The following is a 21551-nucleotide window of genomic DNA, read 5'->3' on the forward strand; positions in this document are numbered from 1 at the left end:
TCCGTTAAGTCGGTGATGCCATCCAACCATCTCATCCTCTGTTGTCCCCTTCTCCTCCTGCCTTCTGTCTTTTTCAGCATCAGGGTCTTTTCAAATGAGCCAGCTCTTCTCATCAGGTGGCCAAAGTATTGGAGTTTCAACATCGGTCCTTCCAATGAATACTCAGGACTGATCTCCTTTAGGATGGAATAGTTGGATATCCTTGCAGTCCAAGGGACTCTCAAGAGTCTTCTCCAACACCACAGTTCAAAAGCATCAATTATTTGGCACTCAGCTTTCTTCACAGTCCAACTCTCACACCCATGCATGACCACTGGAAAAACCATAGCCTTGACTAGATGGACCTTTGTTGGCAAAGTAATGTCTCTGCTTTTTAATATGCAGTCTAGGTTGGTCATAACTTTCCTTCCAAGGAGTAAGCGTCTTTTTATTTCATGGCTGCAGTCACCATCTGCAGTGATTTTGGAGCCCCCCCAAAATAAAGTCTGACACTGTTTCCATTGTTTCCCCATTGATTTGTCTTGAAGTGATGGGACCGGATGCCGTGATCTTAGGTTTCTGAATGTTGTGCTTTAAGCCAACTTTTTCACTGTCCTCTTTCACTTTCATCAAGAGACTTTAGTTCTTCACTTCCTGCCATAAGGGTGGTGTCATCTACATATCTGAGGTTATTGATATTTCTCCTGGAAGTCTTGATTCCAGCTTGTGCTTCATCCAGTCCAGCATTTTGCATGATGTACACTGCATAAAGTTAATAAGCAGAGTGACAATATACAGCCTTGAGGTACTCCTTTCCCAATTTGGAACCAGTCTGTTGTTCCATCTCTGTTCTAACTGTTGCTTCTTGACCTGCATACAGGTTTCTCAGGAGGCAGGTAAGGTGGTCTGGTATTCTAGTCTCTCTAAGAGTTTTCCACAGTTTGTTGTGATCCCTGCAGTCAAAGGCTTTAGCATAGTCAGTGAAGCTGAAGTTGATGTTTTCCTGGAATCCCCTTGCTTTTTCTGTGATCCAACAGATGTTGGCAGTTTGATCTCTGGCTCCTGTGCCTTTTCTAAATCCAACTTTTACACCTGGAAGTTCTCAGTTCACATACTATTGAAGGCTAGCTTGGAAGATTTTGAGCATGACCTTCCTAGCATGTAAAATGAGTGCAATTGTGTGGTAGTTTGAATTTTTTTTTGGCATTGCCTTTCTTTGGGATTGGAATGAAAACTAACTTTTATCAGTCGTATGGCCATTGCTGAGTTTTAAAAATTTGCTGGCATATTGAGTGCAGCACTTTCACAGCATCATCTTTTAGGATTTGAAGTAGCTCAGCTGGAATTCCATCACCTCCACTAGGTTTGTTCATAGTGATGTTTCCTAAGGCCCACTACTTTGAACTCCAGGCTGTCTGGCCTAGGTTAGTGATGAGATGATCATGGTTATCTGGTTAAGATCTTTTTAATCTAGTTCTTCTGTGTGTTCTTACCACCTCTTCTTAATATCTTCTGCTTCTGTTAGGTCCATACCATTTCTGTCCTTTATTGTGCCCATCTTTGCATGAAATATTCCCTTGGTACCTCTAATTTTTTTGAGGAGATCTCTAGTCTTTCCCATTCTATTGTTTTCCTCTATTTCTTTGCATTGATCACTAAGGAAGGCTTTTCTTTTTTCAGCTATTTGTCAGCCTCCTCAGATAACCATTTTGCTTTTTTGCATTTCTTTTTCTTGGAGACAGATTTGATCACTGCCTCCTGTACAATGTTCAGTTCAGTTCATCTCAGTCACCCAGTCTTGTCCAACTCTTTGCGACCCCATGAATCGCAGCACGCCAGACCTCCCTGTCCATCACCATCTCCCGGAGTTCACTCAGACTCATGCCCATCGAGTCCGTGATGCCATCCAGCCATCTCATCCTCTGTTGTCCCCTCTTCCTCCTGCCCCCAATCCTTCCCAGCATCAGAGTCTTTTCCAATGAGTCAACTCTTCTCATGAGGTGGCCAAAGTACTGCAGTTTCAGCTTTAGCATCATTCCTTCCAAAGAAATCCCAGGGCTGATCTCCTTCAGAATGGACTGGTTGGATCTCCTTGCAGTCCAAGGGACTCTCAAGAGTCTTCTCCAACACCACAGCTCAAAAGCATCAATTCTTCAGTGCTCAGCCTTCTTCACAGTCCAACTCTCACATCCATACATGACCACAGGAAAAACCATAGCCTTGACTAGACGGACCTTAGTTGGCAAAATAATGTCTCTGCTTTTGAATATGCTATCTAGGTTGGTCATAACTTTTCTTCCAAGGAGTAAGCATCTTTTAATTTCATGGCTGCAGTCACCATCTGCAGTGATTTTGGAGCCCCCTCACCAAATAAAGTCTGACACTGTTTCCACTGTTTCCCCATCTATTTCCCATGAAGTGATGGGACCGGATGGCATGATCTTCATTTTCTGAATGTTGAGCTTTAAGCCAATTTTTTCGCTTTCCTCTTTCACTTTCATCAAGAGGCTTTTTAGTTCCTCTTCACTTTCTGCCATGTTACGAACCTCCAAACAGTTTTTCAGGCATGCTGTGTATCAGATCTCATCCTTTGAAAGTGTAGGGGAAAGGAAATGAGGGTGAGAGAGATGGGAGGCTAGGAAGTCATTCTCACAGTTATTTCACAGTAACAAAACAGTTTGGCTTCTAAGATGGAACAGATCTACAGATGATATTATTTATTGCATGTTCCTCTGCATTAGCAACTGAAGTTCAGAAGAGATGAATATATAGTGGTGAAGGAGGCTTAAGGGTAAAGCTGAAGCTTTTTTGACCCAGTTACTTTAATTTTATCTACAAGGATGAAAGTACTAATTAGGGTAGAAAGAAAAAACTGCACCAAATAATCTAGAGACTTCATCGAATTAAGGAATTCTTAAGATAGTGTAAGTTGATGGTGAGTGTAGGATGAGGGGAGGTGTCATTAGTTTCAAATGACAATGAGTTTGATTGAAAGGTGGAATAACAATGATCTGGAAATGGCCATGGGTAATCAGGAGTGTACCAAATCCTCTTAAGCCCATGTTGGTTTGATAGGAATTGATTCAGTCATTTTCTCTGGAGAACACAAAGTTTAAGTACTCAGATTAGCTGGAGCCAGAAGGTTAACTAGGAACTTAATGGTGAAATAGGTATAATGCCTGTAAAGAAGGATGAATTCAGAAAATTTTTTTAAACAGTGAAAAAATGGTATTTAGAGAAATAAATGGAGAATGTAGAGAGAGAGAGAATCTTATCAACAAGAGACATGGAGAAGCATGGAAGGTGGTAGATAATCCAATGAATTTCAATACTAAGAGGCATATTTACATTCGAACCTCTAATATATTTTTCTTTCTTCTGGGGGGATCGTTATTCTTACTATCACTACCACTAACCTTCCTAATAAGAAATTTTGTAGCATATCTGTATGGATCCTCCATATTTGTTAGTCTTGGTATAGCTTCTTATTTCTTTGCTATTCCATTTCATGCAAAAGGCAGTGGTAAAATTTACTCAATAAGTGGAACTCTACATTTGCACCAGATATATTCTTAGATAATTGTAAATTTTCAATACCAGTTTAGAATGTGGTTTTCTTTATAAAGAAGCTCTTATTTACATATGCAAAAAAGTTGATTTTAGATGAGGATGGGATTAAACATACTACCTACGTAATTTGTTCTGACAGTTGGGTGAGCATATATGTACAATTCAAATTCATGACTTGGCAAAACTAAGAATTACTAATAGATTCAGATTTGTTTTGAAGCAGTTTTAAAATTCTATTGTTAATTATGAACTACAAGAGTTTAATGACATTTTGGACTTATTCATGTAATATATACTAATGTATATATGAATTGTTGTTGTTTAGTCACTAAGTCATGTCAAACTTTTTTGTGACTCCATGGAATGTAGCCTGCCAGGCTTGTCTGTCCTTGGGATTTCTCAGGCAGAATACTGGAGTGGGTTGCCCTTTCTTTCTCCAGGAGATCTTCCCTACTGGGATTGAACCGGGTCTCCCGCCCTGGAATGCAGATTCTTTACCACTGGGCCACTTAGCAACCCCCTGTATATATATGAGTACAGTAAACAATAAGTGGCCTTAGAATTTGAAATTCCCCAGAGTTCCAGAATGGATCTTGATTGTTTATTGGCTGACTTGAGATTCTTATTAGTTTATTAATTCTACCATTTTTGGGGGGAGAGTATTTCAGGTATTAAGTCTTTTTTTTATAAATAATATCTGGCAGTTTATTAAAAAATGGAGCATACTGAACAACAAACTATCTTACATTTTTCAGGAAGAAAAACCACTGAATTTGGAAAGACATCACCCACTGAATTTGGACAGAACACCTCTGCTCAATTAAGAGAAACATTTGTACAGTCCAGGTCTTTATTTTTACACCCATCATGCTATGCATTCATAGGGCATGGGCTCCAACAGTTCGGGTTCCTTTCCATTGGTCCTCACGAAGTGTGCTTCTCTGGGTGGAGCAGACTGGCGCTTCAGCTGAACCCAAGTCCCTTCCTCTTTGGCTTCCTTATATTTCTGATCATCTTCCTTCACACATTTCAGGAAGCTATCTTGGCTCTTAGAGTGCTTAATATGCTTGATAGGCACATTAATTCTTTTGGCAAGAATCTTGCCCTTAACTTGTTTGTGTACAATGATGCCAACAGCATGCTGGGTAACATTGTCGACTCTCCCAGGTTTGCTATGGTAACATTTGTGGGGCATTCCTTTTTGAACAGTACCCATTCCCTTGATATCTACAATATCACCCTTCTTGTAGATTTGCATGTATGTGGCCAAAGGAACAGCTCCATGTTTTCTAAAAGGCCTGGGGAACATGTAGTGGGTGCCCCTCCTCTTTCCCTTTGTGTTGTTCATTTTGGCGAATTACTGGAAGATAGCGGTTCCAGCTGAAAAACTTCAGGCATTAAGTCTTTAAAGAGTCTGCTGGCACTCCATTTTAAGATACTTGGAGATTAATAAAACTCAGATTAACACTGACCCTTATAAGTCATATAGCAATACTATTTTTATAAATACAGCTCATACACATTGGAGACATAATAAATCCAAGAAGTAGCTTTACAGATGGGGGAACTGAAGATCAACTGTGTTTAGTAGCTTTTGCAGCTGGTTAGACTAAAAATCAGACCTTCTGACTTCAGATGACTTCATCTTTCTATGATCTATTTTCCCTGTTGAAAGACTTCATAGATAGAAAAGAAAAATAGTTCTTGAGCAATATGTAGAGGAGCTGATGAGGTTCATTGGGTATAGGCCTGCCACTTGGTTTTGTGTACAAACAGCTGGTGACGGTGGGATGAGCACAGGACTTTGGAGACATAGGTGTGAGTCCCCAAACAGCTTTTTGACTCTGGGAAAGATATTTAACCTCCTTGATCCTTAGATGCCTCTTTTGATGAATGGGAATAATTGCACCTGCTTTAAGAAACTGACTGACTGAGTTGCTACTGGTTAGCGTACTTGGGAATGGCAGTGAAGGACTGGGATATCAGATACTCTTGCTGTCATTGTTATAGCAGGAAGCATGCAGTTTCCAGTATGCTCTCAATTCCCCCAGTGCTCTTTCCTGGGTGACCAAGAGATGAAGAGACACACAGCTTCACTTTGGAAGAGCTGTCTGGAAGGAATGCGAAATGAGTTCCGGAAAGCCAGTTGGAATTTAATAATGCATGAAAAATACACCAAGGGGAGGAAGGAACCAATTAGGCAGCAATTAAGGAGACTGCAATTACAATGCATCTTAATAAAGTCCAAAAAATATTAGCCTACAAATAGAAGACAGGCTAGTTACCTGTAGAAAAAAAGAGAAGTGGAAATAAGGAAACTATGCAAGTCAGATATAATGAAAGCAAAGAATAGGAAAGGAAAAATGAAACTATATTTTGCACTGTCTTCTGTGTATGTTCAAATCCCAAGCATTTTTCATGAATCTATTCTTATGGCATTCCTTGAAGCACTTCTGTTTAGTACTGTTATTAAATTAAGGTGCTTCCTTCACAACTAGAAAGCTAACCTCAATAATCCCTCAAATAGGAAGTACAAATGATTAGTAAATTTTTGAAAAATGACCGAACATCTTAGGAATCAAATAAATGCAAAGTAAAATAATTTAATATTCCACCTGAGTCTGAAAATCAGAAAAGACTTTTTAAACACTTTTTGCCTGTTCCTTCTTTACACTTGCACTGGGGCATCCTGCCTTACTCTGAGCAGCTGTTTGAGGAGCAGTTCTTAGTATATGACTGTCAGACAAGTGTGCTATAGAGAAAGGGGTTCTGGAAAAGAAGTCAGGAAACTGAGCCAATTAAAGCCTCAGCTCCGACAATGGAGTACTGAGAATTCAGATTTAGAGTCAGCTATTGTTTACTGATTACTTACCATGTGAGAGATGAGAACTTTATTCTGTATGACATAGTTAATAACCACAGTAATGTCTGCCTTTTATTGTTAACCCCTTTTGTTCAGAGTATGATAGGCAACCTAATCCTGAGGGGTTGGGTCACTCAGTTCAGTTGCTCAGTCATGTCTGACTCTTTGCGACCCCATGGACTGCTGCATGCCAGGCTTCCCTGTCCATCACCAACACTCATGTCCATTGAGTCAGTGATGCCATCCAACCATCTCATCCTCTGTTGTCCCCTTCTCCTCCTGCCTTCAATCTTTCCCAGCATCAGGGTCTTTTCCAATGAGTCAGTTCTTCTCATCAGGTGGCCAAAGTTTCAGCTTTTGAAGTTTCAGCTTCAGCATCAGTCCTTCCAATGAATATTCAAGACTGATTTCCTTTAGGATGGACTGGTTGGGTCTCCTTGCAGCCCAAGGGATTCTCAAGGTTGGGTATCTTACCCAAGTTCAAGGTTTTAGTAAAAAAAAAAAGCATTAAGTTAATGTATGAAAGTGTTTTGAAAACTAATTAATAGCATCATCTTTAAAACCTGCCTGCCAATGCAAGAGACATGAGATGTGGGTTTGATTCCTGGGTCAGGAAGATCTCCTGGAAAAAGGGCAAGGCAACCCACTCCAGTATTCTTGCCTCGAGAATCCCATGGACAGAGGAGCCTGGTGGGCTCCAGTCCATGGGGTCACAAAGAGTTGGACAGGACTGAAGCAACTTAGCATACCCTTGTGACTGCAAAGAAAATAAGTGAAAAGTGAAAACTTAATAGTAATAATAATGAGAAATATTGAATTTTATTTCAAAGGTTTATGTTCCTTTTCTGTTTTAAAATGGAAGGTCACATCAAAGCCAAAAATGTCATCATAATATTTGAACTCAACTTTAAAACAAACTACATAACTTTTTAAAGTTGGTTTTACTTATTTGAAATATTAATATGATTTTCTCAATCATTTGTTTAAAACCTTTCAACATGCCTAGCAGTTATAGAACAATCTGGTTGGTTGTTGATCTGGTTCCCCAGAGGCTTATAATCTGTTCTATAAACTTTTGTACCTTAACTATATTTTTCATGTCTGATCATTTCATATGTGTAGTCTTTTTCTCACATTGGGTTTAGCATTCCATGGAACAGAGGCTCTATTTTATTCTATGAATGTCCTCTGTTTTTATTCTATGTATGTCTCCTTAGCACCACTTGATGTAGTGATGGGTATATTACAGGCCCTTCCCCAATCCCTAGAGAATTAGGAATAATAAAACAATTGGAATAACAGAATTGGAAGAAGCTGTGAGGCCACAAATGACCTGCCGATGATCTAATACAACTGTGTGCCTCTCTACACTCCCACAACATTTTGAACCATTATCTACAACCCTTTTAAAAGTTTTCCCCAGCTTCTAGGGATAGTTTTGGCTTTCGGCAAGGAGGAGTCTCAGGAATCTCTATCACATTGAAAAGCCTGCTGACTTATTAAGAACTTGTTTCTGTACAAGTGATACTTTGTTTTTTTAATTGGAACATAATTGCTTTACCATGTTGTCTGGGTTTCTGTTGTACAAGGAAGTTAATCTTTTAAAACTCTGGGTTTCTGGCTTATTGCCAAACTGAGTTTTCACACTGTAGACTCTTTGTTGGTTTCCCACCTTGATGTGCTGTCTGTTGCTTCAGTCATGTCACTCCTTGTGACCCTATGGACTGCAGCCTGCCAGGCTCCTCTGTCCATGGGTTCTCCAGGCGAGAATACTGCAGTGGGTTTCCATTGCCTCCTCCAGGGTATCTTCCCAACCCAGGGGTCGAAACCACATCTCTTATGTCTCCTGCATTGGCAGGCAGGTTTTTTACCACTAGCACCACCTGGGAAACCCATCCCACCTTGATAGCCTTCTGTTACACCATTCTCTGTATATAAGTTATCATCTTCTCTCTTGAAGCGTCACTGTGGATTGGAAAGAATGTTAGCTTTGCAAACATGCATATTCTTACTCCATCATTGCCTGCTATGTGATTGTAGATAATCCCTTATAAAACTGCATTATCTTATCTGTAAAATAATACCAATTGCACCTAACTCAAAGAGCTGTAATAAAGATTAAATGAGATTTCTAAGGAAAATGTGAGGTAAAGATGGTGTGATTAGACTCTTGGGCAGTGGATAATTCAAAAAAGTTAGATTTTTAAAATATTTTAGGTTGAGCCTATTAACTTTGATTTCTAGGCAGAAAATCAGGTCTGTATTTATCCCATCTAAAAGTATTATAATTATTTGCATTGGGTTAGAGTGCAAAGAGGATTTAGAGACCTGGATTTAAATCATATATTCCCTCTTACTGACTGACTGACCCCATGCAAATAATTTATACTTGCTGAAAGTCTGTTTCTGATAATTAGTAAACAAGGACAATAATATCCACTTCACAAGTTAAGACAACTGAGGAGATAATGTATATCTCTGTTGTACAGAAGATCATGAAATGATCTTAATAGCTAATGCTGTTGAGTTGGAACTGTGTGCTGGTATTTTTATTTGTGTTTTCTCACTGTAGACTTTACATTGGTATTATCATTATTCCCACTTTATAGGCAATTGAACCACAGAAATTAACTTGCCACAAAGCACACAGCTAGTAAATAGAAAAGTTGGTTTATGATTATCTCAATAGATGCAGAGAAAGCCTTTGATAAAATTCAACACCCATTTATAACAAAGACTTTCCAGAAAGCAGGCATAGAAGGAACATACCTCAACACAATAAAAGCCATATATGATAAGTCCACAGCAAACATCATCCTCAATGGCAGAAAATTGAAAGCATTTCCTCTAAAGTCAGGAACAAGACAAGGCCACCTACTCTTACCATACTATTCAACATAGGTTTGGAAGTTTTAGCCACAGCAATCAGAGAAGAAAAAAATAAAAGGAATCCAGTTTGGAAAAGAAGAAGTAAAACTTTTCTTGAAGTTTGAAAATGACATGATCCTCTACATAGAAAACCCTAAAGACACCACCAGAAAATTACTAGATATAATTAATGAATATAGTAAACTTTCAGGATATATAATTAATAAACAGAAATCCTTTGCATTCCTATATACTAATAATGAAAAAACAGTGAAATTAAGGAAACAATCCCATTCACCATTGCAATGAAAAAAATAAAATACTTAGGAATAAATTTACCTAAAGAAACAGAAAACATATATATAGAAAACTATAAAACACTGAAGAAAGAAATCAAAGATGATACAGATAGATGGAGAAATATACCAGGTTCATGGATTGGAAGAATCAATATAGTGAAAATGAGTATACCTCTCAAAGCAACCTATAGATTCAGTGCAATCCTTGCCAAGCTACCAATAATATTTTGCACAGAACTAAAATAAATAATTTCAAAATTTGTATGGAAACACAAAAATACCTCAAATAGCCAAAGCAATCTTGAGAAAGAAGAATGGAACTGGAGAAGTCAACCTGCCTGACTTCAGGCTATACTACAAAGCTACAGTCATTAAGACAGTATGGCACTGGAAAAACAGAAATATGGATTAGTGAAACAAAGTAGAAAGCCCAGAGATAAATCCATGCACATATGGACAGCTTACCTTTGCCAAAGGAGGCAAGAATATACAATGGAGAAAAAGCAGTCTGTTTAACAAGTGGTGCTGGGAAAGGTCAACCAGCTGTAAAAGAAAGAAACTAGAACACTTCCTAACACCATATACAAAAATAAACTCAAAGTGGAGTAAATATCTAAATATAGGACCAGAAACTATAAAAATCCTAGAGGAAAACATAGGCAGAACACTCTCTGACATAAATCACAGCAAGATCCTCTATGACCCACTTCACAGAGTAATAGAAATGAGAGCAAAAACAAACAAATGGGACCTAATTAAACTTAAAAGCTTCTGCACAACGAAGGAAACTATAAGCAAGGTGAAAAGACAGGCTTCAGAATGGGAGAAAATAATAGCAAACAAAGCAACTGACAAAGAATTAATCTCAAATATACAAGCAGCTCATGCAGAGCAATACCAGAAAAATAGTGGCCCAATCAAAAAATGTGCCAAAGAACTAAATAGACATTTCTCCAAAGAAGGCATCCAGATGGCTAACAAACACATGAAAAGATGCTCAACATCACTCATTATCAGAGAAATGCAAATCAAAACCACAATAAGGTACCATCTCATACTGGTCAGAATGGCTGCCATCAAAACGCCTACAAACAGTAAATGCTGGTGTGGAGAAAAGGGAACCCTCTTACACTGTTGGTGGGAATGCAAACTAGTACAGCCACTATGGAGAAGAGCATGGAGATTGCTTAAAAAACTGGAAATAGAATTGCCATACAACTCAGCAATCCCACTGCTGGGCATATACACTGAGGAAACCAGAACTGAAAGAGACACATGTACCCCAGTGTTCATTGCAGCACTGTTTGCAATTGCTAGGGCATGGAAGCAACCTAGATGTCCATCAGCAGATGAATGGATAAGAAAGCTGTTGTACATATAGACAATGGAATATTACTCAACTTTAAAAATAATACATTTGAATCAGTTCTAGTGAGGTGGGTGAAACTGGAGCCTATTATACAGAGTAAAGTAAGTCAGAAAGAAAAACACCAATACAGTATATTAATGCACATATATGGAATTTAGAAAGATGGTAATAATGACCCTATATTCGAGGTAGCAAAAGAGACACAGATGTAAAGAACAGACTTTTGGGCTCTGTGGGAGAAGGTGAGGGTGGGATGATTTGAGAGAATAGCATTGAAACAAGTATATTATCATATGTGAAATAGATCACCAATCCAGGTTCAATGCATGAGACAGGGTGCTCTGGGCTGGTGCACTGGGATGACCCTGAGGGATGGGATGGGGAGGGAAGAGGGAGGGGGGTTCAGGATGGGGACACATGTATACCTGTGGGTGATTCATGTGAATGTATGGCAAAAACCACGACAATATTGTCATTAGCCTCCATTTCCTGCATGAAACAGGGCATTCAAAGTTTGTGCACTGGGACAACCCAGAGGGATGGGATGGGCAGGACAGTGGTTGGGGGGTTTGGGACAGGGGGACACATGTACACCCATGACTGATTCATGTCAATGTATGGCAAAAACAACCACAAAATTGTAAAGTAATTAGCTTCCAATTGAAAAAAAATTTAAAAAATAAAGCATGTAAAAATAACAAATAAATAAATAAACACAGCAATTGATAGTTTTTTTTTCCTTTTTTAAAAAAATTTATTTATTTATTTTTATTTTTTTTTAAATTTTATAATCTTTAATTCTTACATGCGTTCCCAAACATGAACCCCCCTCCCACCTCCCTCCCCATAACATCTCTCTGGGTCATCCCCATGCACCAGCTCCAAGCATGCTGTATCCTGCATCAGACATAGACTGGCAATTCAATTCTTACATGATAGTATACATGTTAGAATGCCATTCTCCCAAATCATCCCACCCTCTCCCTCTCCCTCTGAGTCCAAAAGTCCATTATACACATCTGTGTCTCTTTCCCTGTCTTGCATACAGGGTCGTCATTGCCATCTTCCTAAATTCCATATATATGTGTTAGTATACTGTATTGGTGTTTTTCTTTCTGGCTTACTTCACTCTGTATAATCGGCTCCAGTTTCATCCATCTCATCAGAACTGATTCAAATGAATTCTTTTTAACGGCTGAGTAATACTCCATTGTGTATATGTACCACAGCTTCCTTATCCATTCATCTACTGATGGACATCTGGGTTGTTTCCATGTCCTAGCTATTATAAACAGTGCTGCGATGAACATTGAGGTACACGTGTCTCTTTCAATTCTGGTTTCCTCAGTGTGTATGCCCAGCAGTGGGATTGCTGGGTCATATGGCAGTTCTATTTGCAATTTTTTAAGGAATCTCCACACTGTTCTCCATCGTGGCTGTACTAGTTTGCATTCCCACCAACAGTGTAGGAGGGTTCCCTTTTCTCCACACCCTCTCCAGCATTTATTGCTTGCAGATTTTTGGATCGCAGCCATTCTGACTGGTGTGAAGTGGTACCTCATTGTGGTTTTGATTTGCATTTCTCTAATAATGAGTGATGTTGAGCATCTTTTCATGTGTTTGTTAGCCATCCGTATGTCTTCTTTGGAGAAATGTCTATTTAGTTCTTTGGCCCATTTTTTGATTGGGTCGTTTATTTTTCTGGAATTGAGCTGCAGAAGTTGTTTGTATATTTTTGAGATTAGTTGTTTGTCAGTTGCTTCATTTGCTATTATTTTCTCCCATTCAGAAGGCTGTCTTTTCACCTTGCTTATATTTTCCTTTGGTTGTGCAGAAGCTTTTAATTTTAATTAGATCCCATTTGTTTATTTTTGCTTTTATTTCCAGAATTCTGGGAGGTGGATCATAGAGGATCCTGCTGTGATTTATGTCAGAGAGTGTTTTGCCTATGTTCTCCTCTAGGAGTTTTATAGTTTCTGGTCTTACATTTAGATCTTTAATCCATTTTGAGTTTATTTTTGTGTACGGGTGTTAGAAAGTGATCTAGTTTCATTCTTTTACAAGTGGTTGACCAGTTTTCCCAGCACCACTTGTTAAAGAGATTCTCTTTACTCCATTGTATATTCTTGTCTCCTTTGTCAAAGATAAGGTGTCCATATGTGTGTGGATTTATCTCTGGGCTTTCTATTTTGTTCCATTGATCTATATGTCTGTCTTTGTGCCAGTACCATACTGTCTTGATGACTGTGGCTTTGTAGTAGAGCCTGAAGTCAGGCAAGTTGATTCCTCCAGTTCCATTCTTCTTTCTCAAGATTGCTTTGGCTATTCAAGGTTTTTTGTATTTCCATACAAATCTTGAAATTATTTGTTCTAGTTCTGTGAAAAATGTGGCTGGTAGCTTGATAGGGATTGCATTGAATTTGTAAATTGCTTTGGGTAATATACTCATTTTCACTATATTGATTCTTCCGATCCATGAACATGGTATATTTCTCCATCTATTAGTGTCCTCTTTGATTTCTTTCATCAGTGTTTTATAGTTTTCTATATATAGGTATTTAGTTTCTTTAGGTAGATATATTCCTAAGTAATTTATTCTTTTCGTTGCAATGGTGAATGGAATTGTTTCCTTAATTTCTTTTTCTACTTTCTCATTATTCATGTATAGGAATGCAAGGGATTTCTGTGTGTTGATTTTATATCCTGCAACTTTACTATATTCATTGATTAGCTCTCGTAATTTTCTGGTGGAGTCTTTAGGGTTTTCCATGTACAGGATCATGTCATCTGCAAACAGTGAGAGTTTTACTTCTTCTTTTCCAATTTGGATTCCTTTTATTTCTTTTTCTGCTCTAATTGCTGTGGCCAAAACTTCCAGAACTATGTTGAATAGTAGCGGTGAAAGTGGACACCCTTGTCTTGTTCCTGACTTTAGCGGAAATGCTTTCAATTTTTCACCAGGATAATGTTTGCTGTGGGTTTGTCATAGATAGCTTTTATTATGTTGAGGTATGTTCCTTCTATTCCTGCTTTCTGGAGAGTTTTTATCATAAATGGATGTTGAATTTTGTCAAAGGCCTTCTCTGCATCTATTGAGATAATCATATGGTTTTTATTTTTCAATTTGTTAATGTGGTGAATTACATTGATTGATTTGCGGATATTGAAGAATCCTTGCATCCCTGGGATAAAGCCCACTTGGTCATGGTGTATGATCTTTTTAATGTGTTGTTGGATTCTGATTGCTAGAATTCTGTTGAGGATTTTTGCATCTATGTTCATCAGTGATATTGGCCTGTAGTTTTCTTTTTTGTGACATCTTTGTCAGGTTTTGGTATTAGGGTGATGGTGGCCTCATAGAATGAGTTTGGAAGTTTACCTTCCTCTGCAATTTTCTGGAAGAGTTTGAGGAGGATAGGTGTTAGTTCCTCTCGAAATTTTTGGTAGAATTCAGCTGTGAAGCCGTCTGGACCTGGGCTTTTGTTTGCTGGAAGATTTCTGATTACAGTTTTCAATTTCCATGCTTGTGATGGGTCTGTTAAGATTTTCTATTTCTTCCTGGTTCAGTTTTGGAAAATTGTACTTTTCTATGAATTTGTCCATTTCTTCCACGTTGTCCATTTTATTGGCATACAATTGCTGATAGTAGTCTCTTATGATCCTTTGTATTTCTGTGTTGTCTGTTGTGATCTCTCCATTTTCATTTCTAGTTGTATTGATTTGATTTTTCTCTCTTTGCTTCTTGATGAGTCTGGCTAATGGTTTGTCAATTTTATTTATCCTTTCAAAGAACCAGCTTTTGGCTTTGTTGATTTTTGCTATGGTCTCTTTTGTTTCTTTTGCATTTATTTCTGCCCTAATTTTTAAGATTTCTTTCCTTCTACTAACTCTGGGGTTCTCCAACTCTTCCTTTTCTAAGTTGCTTTAGTTGTAGAGTTAGGTTATTTATTTGACTTTTTTCTTGTTTCTTGAGGTATGCCTGTATTGCTATGAACTTTCCTCTTAGCACTGCTTTTATAGTGTCCCACAGGTTTTGGGTTGTTGTGTTTTCATTTTCATTAGTTTCTATGCATATTTTGATTTCTTTTTTGATTTCTTCTGTGATTTGTTGGTTATTCAGAAGTGTGTTGTTCAACCTCCATATGTTGGAATTTTTAATAGTTTTTCTCCTGTAATTGAGATCTAATCTTAATGCATTGTGGTCAGAAAAGATGCTTGGAATGATTTCGATTTTTTTGAATTTATCAAGTTTAGATTTATGGCGCAGGATGTGATCTATCCTGGAGAAGGTTCCATGAGCACTTGAAAAAAAGGTGAAATTCATTGTTTTGGGGTGAAATGTCCTATAGATATCAATTAGGTCTAACTGATCTAATGTATCATTTAAAGTTTGCGTTTCTTTGTTAATTTTCTGTTTAGTTGATCTGTCCATAGGTTGTGAGTGGGGTATTAAAGTCTCCCACTATTATTGTGTTATTGTTGATTTCCCCTTTCATACTTGTTAGCATTTCTCTTACATGTTGCGGTGCTCCTATATTGGGTGCATATATATTTATAATTGTTATATCTTCTTCTTGGATTGTTCCTTTGATCATTATGTAGTGGCCTTCTTTGTCTCTTTTCACAGCCTTTGTTTTAAAGTCTATTTTATCGGATATGAGTATTGCCACTCCTGCTTTCTTTTGGTCTCTATTTGCGTGGTATATCTTTTTCCAGCCCTTCACTTTCAGTCTGTATGTGTCCCTTGTTTTGAGGTGGGTCTCTTGTAAGCAGCATATAGAGGGGTCTTGTTTTTGTATCCATTCAGCCAGTCTTTGTCTTTTGGTTGGGGTGTTCAACCCATTTACGTTTAAGGTGATTATTGATAAGTATGATCCCGTTACCATTTACTTTATTGTTTTGGGTTCGGGTTTATACACCCTTTTCATGTTTCCTGTCTAGAGGATATCCTTTAGAATTTGTTGGAGAGCTGGTTTGGTGGTGCTGAATTCTCTCAGCTTTTGCTTGTCTGTAAAGCTTTTGATTTCTCCTTCATATTTGAATGAGATCCTTGCTGGATACAGTAATCTGGGCTGTAGGTTATTGTCTTTCATCCCTTTAAGTATGTCTTGCCATTCCCTCCTGGCCTGAAGAGTTTCTATTGAAAGATCAGCTGTTATCCTTATGGGAATCCCCTTGTGTGTTATTTGTTGTTTTCCCTTGCTGCTTTTAATATTTGTTCTTTGTGTTTGATCTTTGTTAATTTGATTAATATGTGTCTTGGGGTGTTTCGCCTTGGGTTTATCCTATTTGGAACTTTCTGTGTTTCTTGGACTTGGGTGATTATTTCCTTCCCCATTTTAGGGAAGTTTTCAACTATTATCTCCTCAAGGATTTTCTCATGATCTTTCTTTCTGTCTTCTTCTTCTGGGACTCCTATAATTCGAATGTTGGAGCGTTTCATATTGTCCTGGAGGTCTCTGAGATTGTCCTCATTTCTTTTAATTCATTTTTCTTGTTTCCTCTCTGATTCATTTATTTCTACCTTTCTATCTTCTATTTCACTAATCCTATCTTCTGCCTCCGTTATTCTACTATTTGTTGCCTCCAGAGTGTTTCTGATCTCATTTATTGCGTTATTCATTATATTTTGACTCTTTTTTATTTCTTCTAGGTCCTTGTTAAACCTTTCTTGCATCTTCTCAATCCTTGTCTTAGGCTATTTATCTGTGTTTCCATTTTGATTTCAAGATTTTGGATCATTTTCACTATCAATATTTGGAATTCCTTCTCAGGTAGATTCCCTACTTCTTCCTCTTTTGTTTGGTTTGGTGGGCAACTCTCCTGTTCTTTTACCTGCTGAGTATTCCTCTGTCTCTTCATCTTGGTTATATTGCTGCGTTTGGGGTGGCCTTTTTATATTCTGGTAATTTGTGAAGTTCTCTTTATTATGGAGCTTCCTCACTTTGGGTGGGGTTCTATCAGTGGCTTGTCAAGGTTTCCTGGTTAGGGAGGCTTGTGTTGGAGTTTTGGTGGGTGGAGCTGGGTTTCTTCTCTCTGGAGTGCAGTGGAGTGACCCGTAATGGGTTATGAGACATCAAAAGTTTTGGGATAATTTTGAGCTGCCTGTATATTGAAGCTTAGGGGAGTGTTCCTGTGTTGCTGGAGAATTTGCGTGGTATGTCTCATTTTGGAACTTGTTGGCCCTTGGGTGGAGCTTGGTTTCAGTGTAGGTATGAACGCATTTGATGAGCTCCTATTGCTTAATGTTCCCTGAATTCAAGAGTTCTCTAATGTTTTCAGGCTTTGGATTTAAGCTTCCTGCTTCTGGTTTTCAGTTTTATTTTTACAGTAGCCTCTAGACTTCTCCATCTATACAGCACCGATGATAAAACATCTAGGTTAAAGATGAAAAGTTTCTCCACATTGAGGGGCACTCAGAGAGGTTCACTGAGTTACAAGGAGAAGAGAAGATGGAGGGGGTAGTTAGAGGTAACTGGAATGAGATGCGGTGAGATCAAGAGAGGAGAGAGCAAGCTAGTCAGTAGTCACTTCCTTATGTGCGCTCTATAGTCTGGACCACTCAGAGGTATTTACAGAGTTATACGGGGAAGAGGAGAGGGAGGAAGTAGACAGAGGTGACCAGGAGGATAAGAGAGAGGAATGAGTAGGAGAGAGACAAATCCTGCCAGTAACCAGTTCCTTAGGTGTTCTCTACCGTCTGGAACACACAGAGATTCACAGAGTTGGATAGAGAAGAGATGGGGGATAAAAGAGACAGAGGCCACCTGGTGGAGAAAAAGGAGAGTCCAGAGGAGGAGAGAGTGGTCAAGCCAGTAATCTCGCTCTCAGGTAAACTTGGGTAGTGAAGTTTGGGTTTTTAAATGTACAAAATTGACAACAAAAACCTAAGAGGAAAGATTAAAAATCTAGAGTAGAGGTTGGATTTTCAAAGATACAATATTAAAGAAAAGCAGAAGGAAAAAGGAAGAAAGAAAAAAAATTATTAAAAAACAAACAAACAAACAAAAGAAAAAAAAAAAAAACACCAACAACCATCCAAAGAGTATATATGGTGTTTGCCTTAAAAAAAAAAAAATAATAGGTTATAGAAATAAAAATTAGAGGAGAAATAGAAGACTTAACAATTAAAAAAAAGCTAGAAAAAAAGAAAAAAAACCAAAAAGGAAAAAGCAAAAAAAAAAAAAAAGGAATGATTTTAAAAATATTAAAAATATATCTAGCCCTTCTCTGATGTTATGGGCCGTGTGGGCTCATTTCCAAGGTGGTTCCCTCTGTTTAACTTCTTCTGTTTGCTGGTTTTTTAGGCTCACTAGTTCAGTCACGCTGTGGGGAGGGGGGATGCTGCAAACAAACAGCACTGTCGTGTGCACACTGCATCTCAGCCCCACTTGACCTGTCCTTTCTCGCGGCGCACAAACCGCTCCGGCTCTACGATGCTCAGCTGGGAACCGTCTGGGGCCGGCCCTAGGCTGCAGTGCACTTCCCCGGTCCAAGCCGCTCAGGTTCAGCGCTCAGGCCAGCCCTCAGAGGCACAGATTCAGCTGGGACTGCGCTTTGTGCCCATTCCCAGGTCTGAGTAGCTCAGGAGTTTGGTGAGCGCGATCGCCGCGGCTTGTCACCTTTTCCGCCACTGCCGCTCAGCTCTCTGGGTGGACCGCTGGTGCCCCCCGTGAGGCAGACTGTGACTGTCCAGCACCCCCAGAAGTCTTAGCAAAGGAGCCTGACTTGCAGTTAGGTAAGTGACGTCTCTCCGGGTCTGCAATTGCCCCTTTCCAGTCCTTACGGCTCTGGCTGCCTGTCCCCAGCGGGGGATGGTCTGCAGCCTGGCTTTTTCCGTTCCGTCCTTTGTTCTGTGCTCGGTCCTGGCGGTGTCTTATGTTCGAGCTTTTTCGCGTGGTAGCTATCCCACAGTCTGGTTTGCTAGCCCAAGTTAGATCGTTCTGGTTGCGCGTGGGGCGTTCCTGCCACGATTCTTACAAAGCTCTGCAGCCCGGCCTCCCGCGCGTCCCCTGCCCTGCCCCCACGTCCCAATGGCGGATGCAGGCAGTCTGTGCTGCTTTTCCGCTGGGGGAGTTACTGTTGGGCTTGTAATCTCTTGGTTTTAATTATTTATCTATTTTTCCTTCCTGTTATGTTGCCCTCTGTGTTTCCAAGGCTCGCCACAGACTCAGCAGGGAGAGTGTTTCCTGGTGTTTGGAAACCTCTCTTCTTAAAATTCCCTTCCCAGGACGGGCTTCCCTTCCCGGAACAGAGCTCCCTCCCCACCTCCTTTGTCTCCTTTTTCGTCTTTATATTTTTCCCTACCTGTTTTTGAAGACAATGGTCTGCTTTTCTGGTTGCCTGATGTCCTCTGCCAGCCTACAGAAGTTGTTTTGTGGAGTTTGCTCAGCGTCGAAATGTTCTTTTGAGGAATTGTGAGGGAGAAAGTGATCTTCCCGTCCTATTCCTCCGCCATCTTTCCCTCTCTCCAGCAATTGATAGTTTTTAAAAAAGTACCTGTGATAGAAAATAATTTCAGTTTTTATACCTATCTGTGTACCTTGAATAGCAATAGTTATTAAAAATTTGTGGTCATAAGAATAATAATATTAATGAGATGATAAAACTTGGCAGCCTTTGTAAAAAATATTTGTAAAAAATACTTTATATATATTATTACATTTAATCAAATATAGGCCTTATTACCATCATCGTTATCTTAGTTTTAAAGATGATGAAACTGAGGTCCAGAAAGGCAAGCTGTCTTTCCTAAGGATGACCAGATAGTAAGTGTGGTGGAGCTAATGTTTGAAATCAGGTTTGGGTATGCTTTTCTACTTCCTCTACATCTCTTTTTGTTTATCTTTGAATTTCTCAGTCATAACCCTGGTTCTGAGTCTCACAGCATTAAGAGGAGTGTACTTCAAAGCTCTTCCAGTGATAATATTCTCTTCCCGCTCGTACTCTGAAAATGTTCCATAGGACCATTTTCTGCTTTTTACCAATGAATATTGTTTGCAATTGTACCTTTGTGCCTAATTTAGTCTCTCCACATTCCATATCATGGAGAATATACTGAATCTAGAAAACAAGGGAACGTGAAATTGCACAGTAATTCATACTGGCTTCCTCTGAATGTCCATAGCACATGTGTAATTACCTAACAGCTTTAAGTAAAGGCAAAGAACAATAAAACACACTGTTTTTGTATTTGTCAGGCTTCTTACCTGTGGATGACAGACAACGCTAGATCTCATATTAAAGGATGTTAAATAGCTTACAGAATCCTAAAATGCGCCAAGAAAAATAAGCAGCTGGAAATAGGGAAGTCAAGAACAATACTCGACTGTGGCTGCAGTCACTTCCAACCTCATCTATGATAGGATAAATAGATTCTAGGACTCAACTGTAGTCATCCCAGATATACTAGATGTCTTTCAGTATCTAAAGAGCCTTACCGTGATCTGACTCTGCGACCCTGTGGACTGTAGCCTACGGGGTTCCTCCATCCATGGAATTTTCCAGGCAAGAGTCCTGGAGTGGGTTGCCATTTCCTTCTCCAATCATGATTATCAGCAAATACTAATTACTTCAGCTTGGTAATTTTTGCATCCAAATGATGGTGGTGTGTGAATTATTGGTAGAAACTTAAGTCATCTGCTGTACTGTAACTGTCGCTGAAGCTGAGTCTGAGAAATGTTGCTTGTTTTTCTCATCTCTATAATACAAGACTGGAAGCTATAAAAAGGCTGAAGTGGCAGAATGAGTCAACTTCTAGAACTTGTTTGAACTTTTATATGAAATCGCAGAACTATAAATGTGCCATCTTTATCTCAATGCAAAAATCTTAAAGGCATGATTTATAGCAGTTTAATCCTTATAATATGAAAAACATTGAATGCATTGCTTTACATATATTCATGGTCAAATAAATATTTGTCAAATTAGGTTAAATATGCACCATAACTTTAGGGTATTTTAGGGAAAAGGAAATTTATTTATTGGGCAATTACTATGTACTAGCAGCTTTGTGCACATATTTTTATTCTTCCCTAAACCCTATGTAGAAGTTATCCCCATGTTGTAGATTAGAAAACTTGGGGTCAGTAGTTAAATAATTTGTGTAAGAACTTAAAGGGGAAAACTTGTTTAATTATTTTTTCTAAAAATACACGCTTCTTCATTAAATTAAACTGCCTCCTAACTGGTTGGGTTCAGGATATAAATATCTCACATTTTGCGTCTTATTTAACTTTCTTAGTGAAATGTAAATACTCTGATTTTTGGAAATTTAAAGGGAAATGTCATGAATTACTTGGTAATTCTTCATAAATAATCATTTTTACTCTGATGTTTACAGATATTTTTCCTCTTGCTGTGATATCTTGATTTACATTGCACTTGCTGAATATATTATTGAAAAAATATGTTCCCTCTGAGCCTATACAGTATTTACTTTTGTTTTAAGAGAGGACAATTACACAAATGATCTTATCAAAGAGTGAACAATTGATTATATCATAAGCAGAGAAATTAAAGAATGTAATATATCACATATCTAAGCTCTTATAATAAATACCTAGAAGTATATCTGACTCAGAAGGTAAAAGACTTGTACTCA

At 38.6% G+C, this 21551-nt stretch overlaps 1 pseudogene; it reads right to left on the minus strand.

Annotated features, from left to right (window-relative positions):
* On the minus strand, positions 4415–4900 carry LOC102174811 (annotated as a pseudogene).

This window comes from Capra hircus, chromosome 29, assembly GCF_001704415.2.
Source record: "Capra hircus breed San Clemente chromosome 29, ASM170441v1, whole genome shotgun sequence".
Lineage (NCBI taxonomy): Eukaryota > Metazoa > Chordata > Mammalia > Artiodactyla > Bovidae > Capra > Capra hircus.